Genomic DNA, 13,220 nt, shown 5'->3' with positions numbered 1-13,220 from the left:
GCTTAGTTTAGGAGATATGGGCAAAAGAAGTTTTTCATATAAAAATTTCAATTTTTTTAGGTTTTGGGTGGATTTTTCAATTTTTTGGGGGTGGCCACGAATTAGAGTCCTTTTCGCTCTAGGACGCATATATAAGGAGATATGGGCAAAAAAGTTTTTCATATAAAAATTGCAATTTTTTAGGTTTTGGGTGGATTTTTAAATTTTTTGGCGGTGATCACGAATTAAAGTCCTTTTCGCTCTAGGACGCTTAGTTTAGGAGATATGGGCAAAAGAAGTTTTTCATATAAAAATTTAAATTTTTTAGGTTTTGGGTGGATTTTTCAATTTTTTGGGGGTTTGGTCACGAATTAAAGTCCTTTTCGCTCTAGGACGCATATTTAAGGAGATATGGGCAAAAGAAGTTGTTCATATAAAAATTTCAATTTTTTTAGGTTTTGGGTGGATTTTTAAATTTTTTGGGGGTGGTCACGAATTAAAGTCCTTTTCGCTCTAGGACGCATATTTAAGGAGATATGGGCAAAAGAAGTTTTTCATATAAAAATTTTAATTTTTTTAGGTTTTGGGTGGATTTTTCAATTTTTTGGGGGTGGTCACGAATTAAAGTCCTTTTCGCTCTAGGACGCATATTTAAGGAGATATGGGCAAAAGAAGTTTTTCATATAAAAATTTCAATTTTTTAGGTTTTGGGTGGATTTTTCAATTTTTTGGGGGCGGTCACGAATTAAAGTCCTTTTCGCTCTAGGACGCTTAGTTTAGGAGATATGGGCAAAAGAAGTTTTTCATATAAAAATTTCAATTTTTTTAGGTTTTGGGTGGATTTTTCAATTTTTTGGGGGTGGTCACGAATTAAAGTCCTTTTCGCTCTAGGACGCATATTTAAGGAGATATGGGCAAAAGAAGTTTTTCATATAAAAATTTCAATTTTTTTAGGTTTTGGGTGGATTTTTCAATTTTTTGGGGGTGGTCACGAATTAAAGTCCTTTTCGCTCTAGGACGCTTAGTTTAGGAGATATGGGCAAAAGAAGTGCTTCATATAAAAATTTAAATTTCAATTTTTTTAGGTTTTGGGTAGATTTTTCAATTTTCTGGGGGTGGTCACGAATTAAAGTCCTTTTCGCTCTAGGACGCTTAGTTTAGGAGATATGGGCAAAAGAAGTTTTTCATATAAAAATTTAAATTTTTTAGGTTTTGGGTGGATTTTTCAATTTTTTGGGGGTGGTCACGAATTAAAGTCCTTTTCGCTCTAGGACGCTTAGTTTAGGAGATATGGGCAAAAGAAGTTTTTCATATAAAAATTTCAATTTTTTTTAGGTTTTGGGTGGATTTTTCAATTTTTTGGGGGCGGTCAAGAATTAAAGTCCTTTTCGCTCTAGGACGCTTAGTTTAGGAGATATGGGCAAAAGAAGTTTTTCATATAAAAATTTCAATTTTTTTTCGGTTTTGGGTGGATTTTTCAATTTTTTGGGGGTGGTCACGAATTAAAGTCCTTTTCGCTCTAGGACGCATATTTAAGGAGATATGGGCAAAAGAAGTTTTTCGTATAAAAATTTAAATTTTTTTAGGTTTTGGGTGGATTTTCAATTTTTTGGGAGTGGTCACGAATTAAAGTCCTTTTCGCTCTAGGACGCTTAGGTTAGGAGATATGGGCAAAAGAAGTTTTTCATATAAAAATTTAAATTTTTTTAGGTTTTGGGTGGATTTTTCAATTTTTTGGGGGTGGTCACGAATTAAAGTCCTTTTCGCTCTAGGACACGTAGTTTAGGAGATATGGGCAAAAGAAGTTTTTCATATAAAAATTTAAATTTTTTTTGATTTTGGGTGGATTTTCCAATTTTTTGGGGGTGGTCGCGAATTTAAGTCCTTTTCGCTCTAGGACGCATATTTAAGGAGATATGGGCAAAAGAAGTTTTTCGTATAAAAATTTAAATTTTTTTAGGTTTTGGGTGATTTTTCAATTATTTGGGGGTGGTCACGAATTAAAGTCCTTTTCGCTCTAGGACGCATATTTAAGGAGATATGGGCAAAAGAAGTTTTTCATATAAAAATTTCAATTTTTTTAGGTTTTGGGTGGATTTTTCAATTTTTTGGGGGTGGCCACGAATTACAGTCCTTTTCGCTCTAGGACGCATATATAAGGAGATATGGGCAAAAAAGTTTTTCATATAAAAATTGCAATTTTTTAGGTTTTGGGTGGATTTTTAAATTTTTTGGCGGTGATCACGAATTAAAGTCCTTTTCGCTCTAGGACGCTTAGTTTAGGAGATATGGGCAAAAGAAGTTTTTCATATAAAAATTTAAATTTTTTTAGGTTTTGGGTGGATTTTTCAATTTTTTGGGGGTGGTCACGAATTAAAGTCCTTTTCGCTCTAGGACGCATATTTAAGGAGATATGGGCAAAAGAAGTTTTTCATATAAAAATTTCAATTTTTTAGGTTTTGGGTGGATTTTTCAAATTTTTGGGGGTGGTCACGGATTAAAGTCCTTTTCGCTCTAGGACGCTTAGTTTAGGAGATATGGGCAAAAGAAGTTTTTCATATAAAAATTTAAATTTTTTAGGTTTTGGGTGGATTTTTCAATTTTTTTGGGGGTGGTCACGAATTAAAGTCCTTTTCGCTCTAGGACGCTTAGTTTAGGAGATATGGGCAAAAGAAGTTTTTCATATAAAAATTTAAATTTTTTTAGGTTTAGGGTGGAATTTTCAATTTTTTGGGGGTGGTCACGAATTAAAGTCCTTTTCGCTCTAGGACGCATATTTAAGGAGATATGGGCAAAAGAAGTTTTTCATATAAAAATTTAAATTTTTTTAGGTTTTGGGTGGATTATTCAATTTTTTGGGAGTGGTCACGAATTAAAGTCCTTTTCGCTCTAGGACGCATATTTAAGGAGATATGGGCAAAAGAAGTTTTTCATATAAAAATTTCAATTTTTTTAGGTTTTGGGTTGATTTTTCATTTTTTTGGGGGCGGTAACGAATTAAAGTCCTTTTCGCTCTAGGACGCTTAGTTTAGGGGATATGGGCAAAAGAAGTTTTTCGTATAAAAATTTAAATTTTTTTAGGTTTTGGGTGGATTTTTCAATTTTTTGGGAGTGGTCACGAATTACAGTCCTTTTCGCTCTAGGACGCTTAGTTTAGGAGATATGGGCAAAAGAAGTTTTTCATATAAAAATTTAAATTTTTTTAGATTTTGGGTGGATTTTTCAATTTTTTGGGGGTGGTCACGAATTAAAGTCCTTTTCGCTCTAGGACGCATATTTAAGGAGATATGGGCAAAAGAAGTTTTTCGTATAAAAATTTCAATTTTTTTAGGTTTTGGGTGGATTTTTCAATTTTTTGGGAGTGGTCACGAATTAAAGTCCTTTTCGCTCTAGGACGCTTAGTTTAGGAGATATGGGCAAAAGTAGATTTTCATATAAAAATTTAAATTTTTTTAGGTTTTGGGTGGAATTTTCAATTTTTTGGGGGTGGTCACGAATTAAAGTCCTTTTCGCTCTAGGACGCATATTTAAGGAGATATGGGCAAAAGAAGTTTTTCATATAAAAATTTAAATTTTTTTAGGTTTTGGGTGGATTATTCAATTTTTTGGGAGTGGTCACGAATTAAAGTCCTTTTCGCTCTAGGACGCATATTTAAGGAGATATGGGCAAAAGAAGTTTTTCGTATAAAAATTTCAATTTTTTTAGGTTTTGGGTTGATTTTTCATTTTTTTGGGGGCGGTAACGAATTAAAGTCCTTTTCGCTCTAGGACGCTTAGTTTAGGGGATATGGGCAAAAGAAGTTTTTCGTATAAAAATATAAATTTTTTTAGGTTTTGGGTGGATTTTTCAATTTTTTGGGAGTGGTCACGAATTACAGTCCTTTTCGCTCTAGGACGCTTAGTTTAGGAGATATGGGCAAAAGAAGTTTTTCATATAAAAATTTAAATTTTTTTAGATTTTGGGTGGATTTTTCAATTTTTTGGGGGTGGTCACGAATTAAAGTCCTTTTCGCTCTAGGACGCATATTTAAGGAGATATGGGCAAAAGAAGTTTTTCATATAAAAATTTTAATTTTTTTAGGTTTTGGGTGGATTTTTCAATTTTTTGGGGGTGGTCACGAATTAAAGTCCTTTTCGCTCTAGGACGCTTAGTTTAGGAGATATGGGCAAAAGAAGTTTTTCATATAAAAATTTCAATTTTTTTAGGTTTTGGGTGGATTTTTCAATTTTTTGGGGGTGGTCACGAATTAAAGTCCTTTTCGCTCTAGGACGCTTAGTTTAGGAGATATGGGCAAAAGAAGTTTTTCATATAAAAATTTAAATTTTTTTAGATTTTGGGTGGATTTTTCAATTTTTTGGGGGTGGTCACGAATTAAAGTCCTTTTCGCTCTAGGACGCATATTTAAGGAGATATGGGCAAAAGAAGTTTTTCATATAAAAATTTAAATTTTTTTAGGTTTTGGGTGGATTTTTCAATTTTTTGGGGGTGGTCACGAATTAAAGTCCTTTTCGCTCTAGGACGCTTAGTTTAGGAGATATGGGCAAAAGAAGTTTTTCATATAAAAATTTCAATTTTTTTAGGTTTTGGGTGGATTTTTCAATTTTTTGGGGGTGGTCACGAATTAAAGTCCTTTTCGCTCTAGGACGCATATTTAAGGAGATATGGGCAAAAGAAGTTTTTCATATAAAAATTTTAATTTTTTTAGATTTTGGGTGGATTTTCCAATTTTTTGGGGGTGGTCACGAATTTAAGTCCTTTTCGCTCTAGGACGCATATTTAAGGAGATATGGGCAAAAGAAGTTTTTCGTATAAAAATTTAAATTTTTTTAGGTTTTGGGTGGATTTTTAAATTTTTTGGGAGTGGTCACGAATTAAAGTCCTTTTCGCTCTAGGACGCTTAGTTTAGGAGATATGGGCAAGATAAGTTTTTCATATAAAAATTTTAATTTTTTTAGGTTTTGGGTGGAATTTTCAATTTTTTGGGGGTGGTCACGAATTAAAGTCCTTTTCGCTCTAGGACGCTTAGTTTAGGAGATATGGGCAAAAGAAGTTTTTCATATAAAAATTTAAATTTTTTTAGGTTTTGGGTGGATTTTTCAATTTTTTGGGGGTGGTCACGAATTACAGTCCTTTTCGCTCTAGGACGCATATTTAAGGAGATATGGGCAAAAGAAGTTTTTCATATAAAAATTTTAATTTTTTAGGTTTTGGGTGGATTTTTCAATTTTTTGGGGGTGGTCACGAATTAAAGTCCTTTTCGCTCTAGGACGCATATTTAAGGAGATATGGGCAAAAGAAGTTTTTCATATAAAAATTTCAATTTTTTTAGGTTTTGGGTGGATTTTTCAATTTTTTGGGGGTGGTCACGAATTAAAGTCCTTTTCGCTCTAGGACGCATATTTAAGGAGATATGGGCAAAAGAAGTTTTTCATATAAAAATTTCAATTTTTTTAGGTTTTGGGTGGATTTTTTAATTTTCTGGGGGTGGTCACGAATTAAAGTCCTTTTCGCTCTAGGACGCTTAGTTTAGGAGAAATGGGCAAAAGAAGTTTTTCATATAAAAATTTAAATTTTTTTAGGTTTTGGGTGGATTTTTCAATTTTTTGGGGGTGGCCACGAATTAAAGTCCTTTTCGCTCTAGGACGCATATTTAAGGAGATATGGGCAAAAGAAGTTTTTCATATAAAAATTTTAATTTTTTTAGGTTTTGGGTGGATTTTTCAATTATTTGGGGGTGGTCACGAATTAAAGTCCTTTTCGCTCTAGGACGCATATTTAAGGAGATATGGGCAAAAGAAGTTTTTCATATAAAAATTTTAATTTTTTTAGGTTTTGGGTGGATTTTTCAATTTTTTGGGGGTGGTCACGAATTAAAGTCCTTTTCGCTCTAGGACGCATATTTAAGGAGATATGGGCAAAAGAAGTTTTTCATATAAAAATTTCAATTTTTTAAGGTTTTGGGTTGATTTTTCAATTTTTTGGGGGTGGTCACGAATTAAAGTCCTTTTCGCGCTAGGACGCATATTTAAGGAGATATGGGCAAAAGAAGTTTTTCATATAAAAATTTCATTTTTTTAGGTTTTGGGTGGATTTTTCAATTTTTTGGGGGTGGTCACGAATTAAAGTCCTTTTCGCTCTAGGACGCTTAGTTTAGGAGATATGGGCAAAAGAAGTTTTTCATATAAAAATTTAAATTTTTTTAGGTTTTGGGTGGAATTTTCAATTTTTTGGGGGTGGTCACGAATTAAAGTCCTTTTCGCTCTAGGACGCATATTTAAGGAGATATGGGCAAAAGAAGTTTTTCATATAAAAATTTCAATTTTTTTAGGTTTTGGGTGGATTATTCAATTTTTTGGGAGTGGTCACGAATTAAAGTCCTTTTCGCTCTAGGACGCTTAGTTTAGGAGATATGGGCAAAAGAAGTTTTTCATATAAAAATTTAATTTTTTTTAGGTTTTGGGTGGATTTTTCAATTTTTTGGGGGTGGTCACGAATTAAAGTCCTTTTCGCTCTAGGACGCATATTTAAGGAGATATGGGCAAAAGAAGTTTTTCATATAAAAATTTTAATTTTTTTAGGTTTTGGGTGGATTTTTCAATTTTTTGGGGGTGGTCACGAATTAAAGTCCTTTTCGCTCTAGGACGCATATTTAAGGAGATATGGGCAAAAGAAGTTTTTCATATAAAAATTTCAATTTTTTTAGGTTTTGGGTGGATTTTTCAATTTTCTGGGGGTGGTCACGAATTAAAGTCCTTTTCGCTCTAGGACGCTTAGTTTAGGAGATATGGGCAAAAGAAGTTTTTCATATAAAAATTTCAATTTTTTTAGGTTTTGGGTGGATTTTTCAATTTTTTGGGGGTGGCCACGAATTAGAATCCTTTTCGCTCTAGGACGCATATATAAGGAGATATGGGCAAAATAAGTTTTTCATATAAAAATTTTAATTTTTTTAGGTTTTGGGTGGATTTTTCAATTATTTGGGGGTGGTCACGAATTAAAGTCCTTTTCGCTCTAGGACGCATATTTAAGGAGATATGGGCAAAAGAAGTTTTTCATATAAAAATTTTAATTTTTTTAGGTTTTGGGTGGATTTTTCAATTTTTTGGGGGTGGTCACGAATTAAAGTCCTTTTCGCTCTAGGACGCATATTTAAGGAGATATGGGCAAAAGAAGTTTTTCATATAAAAATTTTAATTTTTTTAGGTTTTGGGTGGATTTTTCAATTTTTTGGGGGTGGTCACGAATTAAAGTCCTTTTCGCTCTAGGACGCATATTTAAGGAGATATGGGCAAAAGAAGTTTTTCATATAAAAATTTCATTTTTTTTAGGTTTTGGGTGGATTTTTCAATTTTTTGGGGGTGGTCACGAATTAAAGTCCTTTTCGCTCTAGGACGCTTAGTTTAGGAGATATGGGCAAAAGAAGTTTTTCGTATAAAAATTTAAATTTTTTTAGGTTTTGGGTGGATTTTTCAATTTTTTGGGGGTGGTCACGAATTAAAGTCCTTTTCGCTCTAGGATGCTTAGTTTAGGAGATATGGGCAAAAGAAGTTTTTCATATAAAAATTTAAAATTTTTTAGATTTTGGGTGGATTTTCCAATTTTTTGGATGTGGTCACGAATTAAAGTCGTTTTCGCTCTAGGACGCATATTTAAGGAGATATGGGCAAAAGAAGTTTTTCGTATAAAAATTTCAATTTTTTTAGGTTTTGGGTGGATTTTTCAATTTTTTGGGAGTGGTCACGAATTAAAGTCCTTTTCGCTCTAGGACGCTTAGTTTAGGAGATATGGGCAAAAGTAGATTTTCATATAAAAATTTAATTTTTTTTAGGTTTTGGGTGGAATTTTCAATTTTTTGGGGGTGGTCACGAATTAAAGTCCTTTTCGCTCTAGGACGCATATTTAAGGAGATATGGGCAAAAGAAGTTTTTCATATAAAAATTTCAATTTTTTTTAGGTTTTGGGGTGATTATTCAATTTTTTGGGAGTGGTCACGAATTAAAGTCCTTTTCGCTCTAGGACGCTTAGTTTAGGAGATATGGGCAAAAGAAGTTTTTCATATAAAAATTTAATTTTTTTTAGGTTTTGGGTGGATTTTTCAATTTTTTGGGGGTGGTTACGAATTAAAGTCCTTTTCGCTCTAGGACGCATATTTAAGGAGATATGGGCAAAAGAAGTTTTTCATATAAAAATTTTAATTTTTTTAGGTTTTGGGTGGATTTTTCAATTTTTTGGGGGGGTCACGAATTAAAGTCCTTTTCGCTCTAGGACGCATATTTAAGGAGATATGGGCAAAAGAAGTTTTTCATATAAAAATTTCAATTTTTTTAGGTTTTGGGTGGATTTTTCAATTTTCTGGGGGTGGTCACGAATTAAAGTCCTTTTCGCTCTAGGACGCTTAGTTTAGGAGATATGGGCAAAAGAAGTTTTTCATATAAAAAGTTAAATTTTTTTAGGTTTTGGGTGGATTTTTCAATTTTTTGGGGGTGGTCACGAATTAAAGTCCTTTTCGCTCTAGGACGCATATTTAAGGAGATATGGGCAAAAGAAGTTTTTCATATAAAAATTTCAATTTTTTTAGGTTTTGGGTGGATTTTTAAATTTTTTGGGGGCGGTCTCGAATTAAAGTCCTTTTCGCTCTAGGACGCATATTTAAGGAGATATGGGCAAAAGAAGTTTTTCATATAAAAAGTTAAATTTTTTTAGGTTTTGGGTGGATTTTTCAATTTTTTGGGGGTGGTCACGAATTAAAGTCCTTTTCGCTCTAGGACGCATATTTAAGGAGATATGGGCAAAAGAAATTTTTCATATAAAAATTTCAATTTTTTTAGGTTTTGGGTGGATTTTTCAATTTTTTGGGGGTGGTCACGAATTAAAGTCCTTTTCGCTCTAGGACGCATATTTAAGGAGATATGGGCAAAAGAAGTTTTTCATATAAAAATTTTAATTTTTTTAGGTTTTGGGTGGATTTTTCAATTTTTTGGGGGGGTCACGAATTAAAGTCCTTTTCGCTCTAGGACGCATATTTAAGGAGATATGGGCAAAAGAAGTTTTTCATATAAAAATTTCAATTTTTTTAGGTTTTGGGTGGATTTTTCAATTTTCTGGGGGTGGTCACGAATTAAAGTCCTTTTCGCTCTAGGACGCTTAGTTTAGGAGATATGGGCAAAAGAAGTTTTTCATATAAAAAGTTAAATTTTTTTAGGTTTTGGGTGGATTTTTCAATTTTTTGGGGGTGGTCACGAATTAAAGTCCTTTTCGCTCTAGGACGCATATTTAAGGAGATATGGGCAAAAGAAGTTTTTCATATAAAAATTTCAATTTTTTTAGGTTTTGGGTGGATTTTTAAATTTTTTGGGGGCGGTCTCGAATTAAAGTCCTTTTCGCTCTAGGACGCTTAGTTTAGGAGATATGGGCAAAAGAAGTTTTTCATATAAAAATTTCAATTTTTTTAGGTTTTGGGTGGATTTTTCAATTTTCTGGGGGTGGTCACGAATTAAAGTCCTTTTCGCTCTAGGACGCTTAGTTTAGGAGAAATGGGCAAAAGAAGTTTTTCATATAAAAATTTAAATTTTTTTAGGTTTTGGGTGGATTTTTCAATTTTTTGGGGGTGGCCACGAATTAAAGTCCTTTTCGCTCTAGGACGCATATTTAAGGAGATATGGGCAAAAGAAGTTTTTCATATAAAAATTTTAATTTTTTTAGGTTTTGGGTGGATTTTTCAATTTTTTGGGGGTGGTCACGAATTAAAGTCCTTTTCGCTCTAGGACGCATATTTAAGGAGATATGGGCAAAAGAAGTTTTTCATATAAAAATTTTAATTTTTTTAGGTTTTTTGGGGGTGGTCACGAATTAAAGTCCTTTTCGCTCTAGGACGCATATTTAAGGAGATATGGGCAAAAGAAGTTTTTCATATAAAAATTTCATTTTTTTAGGTTTTGGGTGGATTTTTCAATTTTTTGGGGGTGGTCACGAATTAAAGTCCTTTTCGCTCTAGGACGCTTAGTTTAGGAGATATGGGCAAAAGAAGTTTTTCATATAAAAATTTAAATTTTTTTAGGTTTTGGGTGGAATTTTCAATTTTTTGGGGGTGGTCACGAATTAAAGTCCTTTTCGCTCTAGGACGCATATTTAAGGAGATATGGGCAAAAGAAGTTTTTCATATAAAAATTTCAATTTTTTTAGGTTTTGGGTGGATTATTCAATTTTTTGGGAGTGGTCACGAATTAAAGTCCTTTTCGCTCTAGGACGCTTAGTTTAGGAGATATGGGCAAAAGAAGTTTTTCATATAAAAATTTAATTTTTTTTAGGTTTTGGGTGGATTTTTCAATTTTTTGGGGGTGGTCACGAATTAAAGTCCTTTTCGCTCTAGGACGCATATTTAAGGAGATATGGGCAAAAGAAGTTTTTCATATAAAAATTTTAATTTTTTTAGGTTTTGGGTGGATTTTTCAATTATTTGGGGGTGGTCACGAATTAAAGTCCTTTTCGCTCTAGGACGCATATTTAAGGAGATATGGGCAAAAGAAGTTTTTCATATAAAAATTTTAATTTTTTTAGGTTTTGGATGGATTTTTCAATTTTTTGGGGGTGGTCACGAATTAAAGTCCTTTTCGCTCTAGGACGCATATTTAAGGAGATATGGGCAAAAGAAGTTTTTCATATAAAAATTTTAATTTTTTTAGGTTTTGGGTGGATTTTTCAATTTTTTGGGGGTGGTCACGAATTAAAGTCCTTTTCGCTCTAGGACGCATATTTAAGGAGATATGGGCAAAAGAAGTTTTTCATATAAAAATTTCATTTTTTTTAGGTTTTGGGTGGATTTTTCAATTTTTTGGGGGTGGTCACGAATTAAAGTCCTTTTCGCTCTAGGACGCTTAGTTTAGGAGATATGGGCAAAAGAAGTTTTTCATATAAAAATTTAAATTTTTTTAGGTTTTGGGTGGATTTTTCAATTTTTTGGGGGTGGTCACGAATTAAAGTCCTTTTCGCTCTAGGACGCTTAGCTTAGGAGATATGGGCAAAAGAAGTTTTTCATATAAAAATTTAAATTTTTTTAGATTTTGGGTGGATTTTCCAATTTTTTGGATGTGGTCACGAATTAAAGTCATTTTCGCTCTAGGACGCATATTTAAGGAGATATGGGCAAAAGAAGTTTTTCGTATAAAAATTTCAATTTTTTTAGGGTTTGGGTGGATTTTTCAATTTTTTGGGTTTGGTCACGAATTAAAGTCCTTTTCGCTCTAGGACGCATATTTAAGGAGATATGGGCAAAAGAAGTTGTTCATATAAAAATTTCAATTTTTTTAGGTTTTGGGTGGATTTTTAAATTTTTTGGGGGTGGTCACGAATTAAAGTCCTTTTCGCTCTAGGACGCATATTTAAGGAGATATGGGCAAAAGAAGTTTTTCATATAAAAATTTAAATTTTTTTAGATTTTGGGTGGATTTTCCAATTTTTTGGATGTGGTCACGAATTAAAGTCCTTTTCGCTCTAGGACGCATATTTAAGGAGATATGGGCAAAAGAAGTTTTTCGTATAAAAATTTCAATTTTTTTAGGGTTTGGGTGGATTTTTCAATTTTTTGGGAGTGGTCACGAATTAAAGTCCTTTTCGCTCTAGGACGCTTAGTTTAGGAGATATGGGCAAAAGAAGTTTTTCATATAAAAATTTAATTTTTTTAGGTTTTGGGTGGATTTTTCAATTTTTTGGGGGTGGTCACGAATTAAAGTCCTTTTCGCTCTAGGACGCATATTTAAGGAGATATGGGCAAAAGAAGTTTTTCATATAAAAATTTTAATTTTTTTAGGTTTTGGGTGGATTTTTCAATTTTTTGGGGGGGTCACGAATTAAAGTCCTTTTCGCTCTAGGACGCATATTTAAGGAGATATGGGCAAAAGAAGTTTTTCATATAAAAATTTCAATTTTTTTAGGTTTTGGGTGGATTTTTCAATTTTTTGGATGTGGTCACGAACTAAAGTCCTTTTCGCTCTAGGACGCTTAGTTTAGGAGATATGGGCAAAAGAAGTTTTTCATATAAAAAGTTAAATTTTTTTAGGTTTTGGGTGGATTTTTCAATTTTTTGGGGGTGGTCACGAATTAAAGTCCTTTTCGCTCTAGGACGCATATTTAAGGAGATATGGGCAAAAGAAGTTTTTCATATAAAAATTTCAATTTTTTTAGGTTTTGGGTGGATTTTTAAATTTTTTGGGGGCGGTCTCGAATTAAAGTCCTTTTCGCTCTAGGACGCTTAGTTTAGGAGATATGGGCAAAAGAAGTTTTTCATATAAAAATTTAAATTTTTTTAGGTTTTGGGTGGATTTTTCAATTTTTTGGGGGTGGTCACGAATTAAAGTCCTTTTCGCTCTAGGACGCATATTTAAGGAGATATGGGCAAAATAAGTTTTTCATATAAAAATTTAAATTTTTTAGGTTTTGGGTGGATTTTTCAATTTTTGGGGGTGGTCACGAATTAAAGTCCTTTTCGCTCTAGGACGCTTAGTTTAGGAGATATGGGCAAACGAAGTTTTTCATATAAAAATTTAATTTTTTTTAGGTTTTGGGTGGATTTTTCAATTTTTTGGGGGTGGTCACGAATTAAAGTCCTTTTCGCTCAAGGACGCATATTTAAGGAGATATGGGCAAAAGAAGTTTTTCATATAAAAATTTTAATTTTTTTAGGTTTTGGGTGGATTTTTCAATTTTTTGGGGGGTCACGAATTAAAGTCCTTTTCGCTCTAGGACGCATATTTAAGGAGATATGGGCAAAAGAAGTTTTTCATATAAAAATTTCAATTTTTTTAGGTTTTGGGTGGATTTTTCAATTTTCTGGGGGTGGTCACGAATTAAAGTCCTTTTCGCTCTAGGACGCTTAGTTTAGGAGATATGGGCAAAAGAAGTTTTTCATATAAAAATTTAAATTTTTTTAGGTTTTGGGTGGATTTTTCAATTTTTTGGGGGTGGTCACGAATTAAAGTCCTTTTCGCTCTAGGACGCATATTTAAGGAGATATGGGCAAAAGAAGTTTTTCATATAAAAATCTCAATTTTTTTAGGTTTTGGGTGGATTATTCAATTTTTTGGGAGTGGTCACGAATTAAAGTCCTTTTCGCTCTAGGGCGCATATTTAAGGAGATATGGGCAAAAGAAGTTTTTCGTATAAAAATTTCAATTTTTTTAGGTTTTGGGTTGATTTTTCATTTTTTTGGGGGCGGTCACGAATTAAAGTCCTTTTCGCTCTAGGA

This window comes from Haematobia irritans, chromosome 4 (assembly GCF_050003625.1).
Source record: "Haematobia irritans isolate KBUSLIRL chromosome 4, ASM5000362v1, whole genome shotgun sequence".
NCBI lineage: Eukaryota > Metazoa > Arthropoda > Insecta > Diptera > Muscidae > Haematobia > Haematobia irritans.
This window is presented reverse-complemented; position numbering follows the sequence as displayed.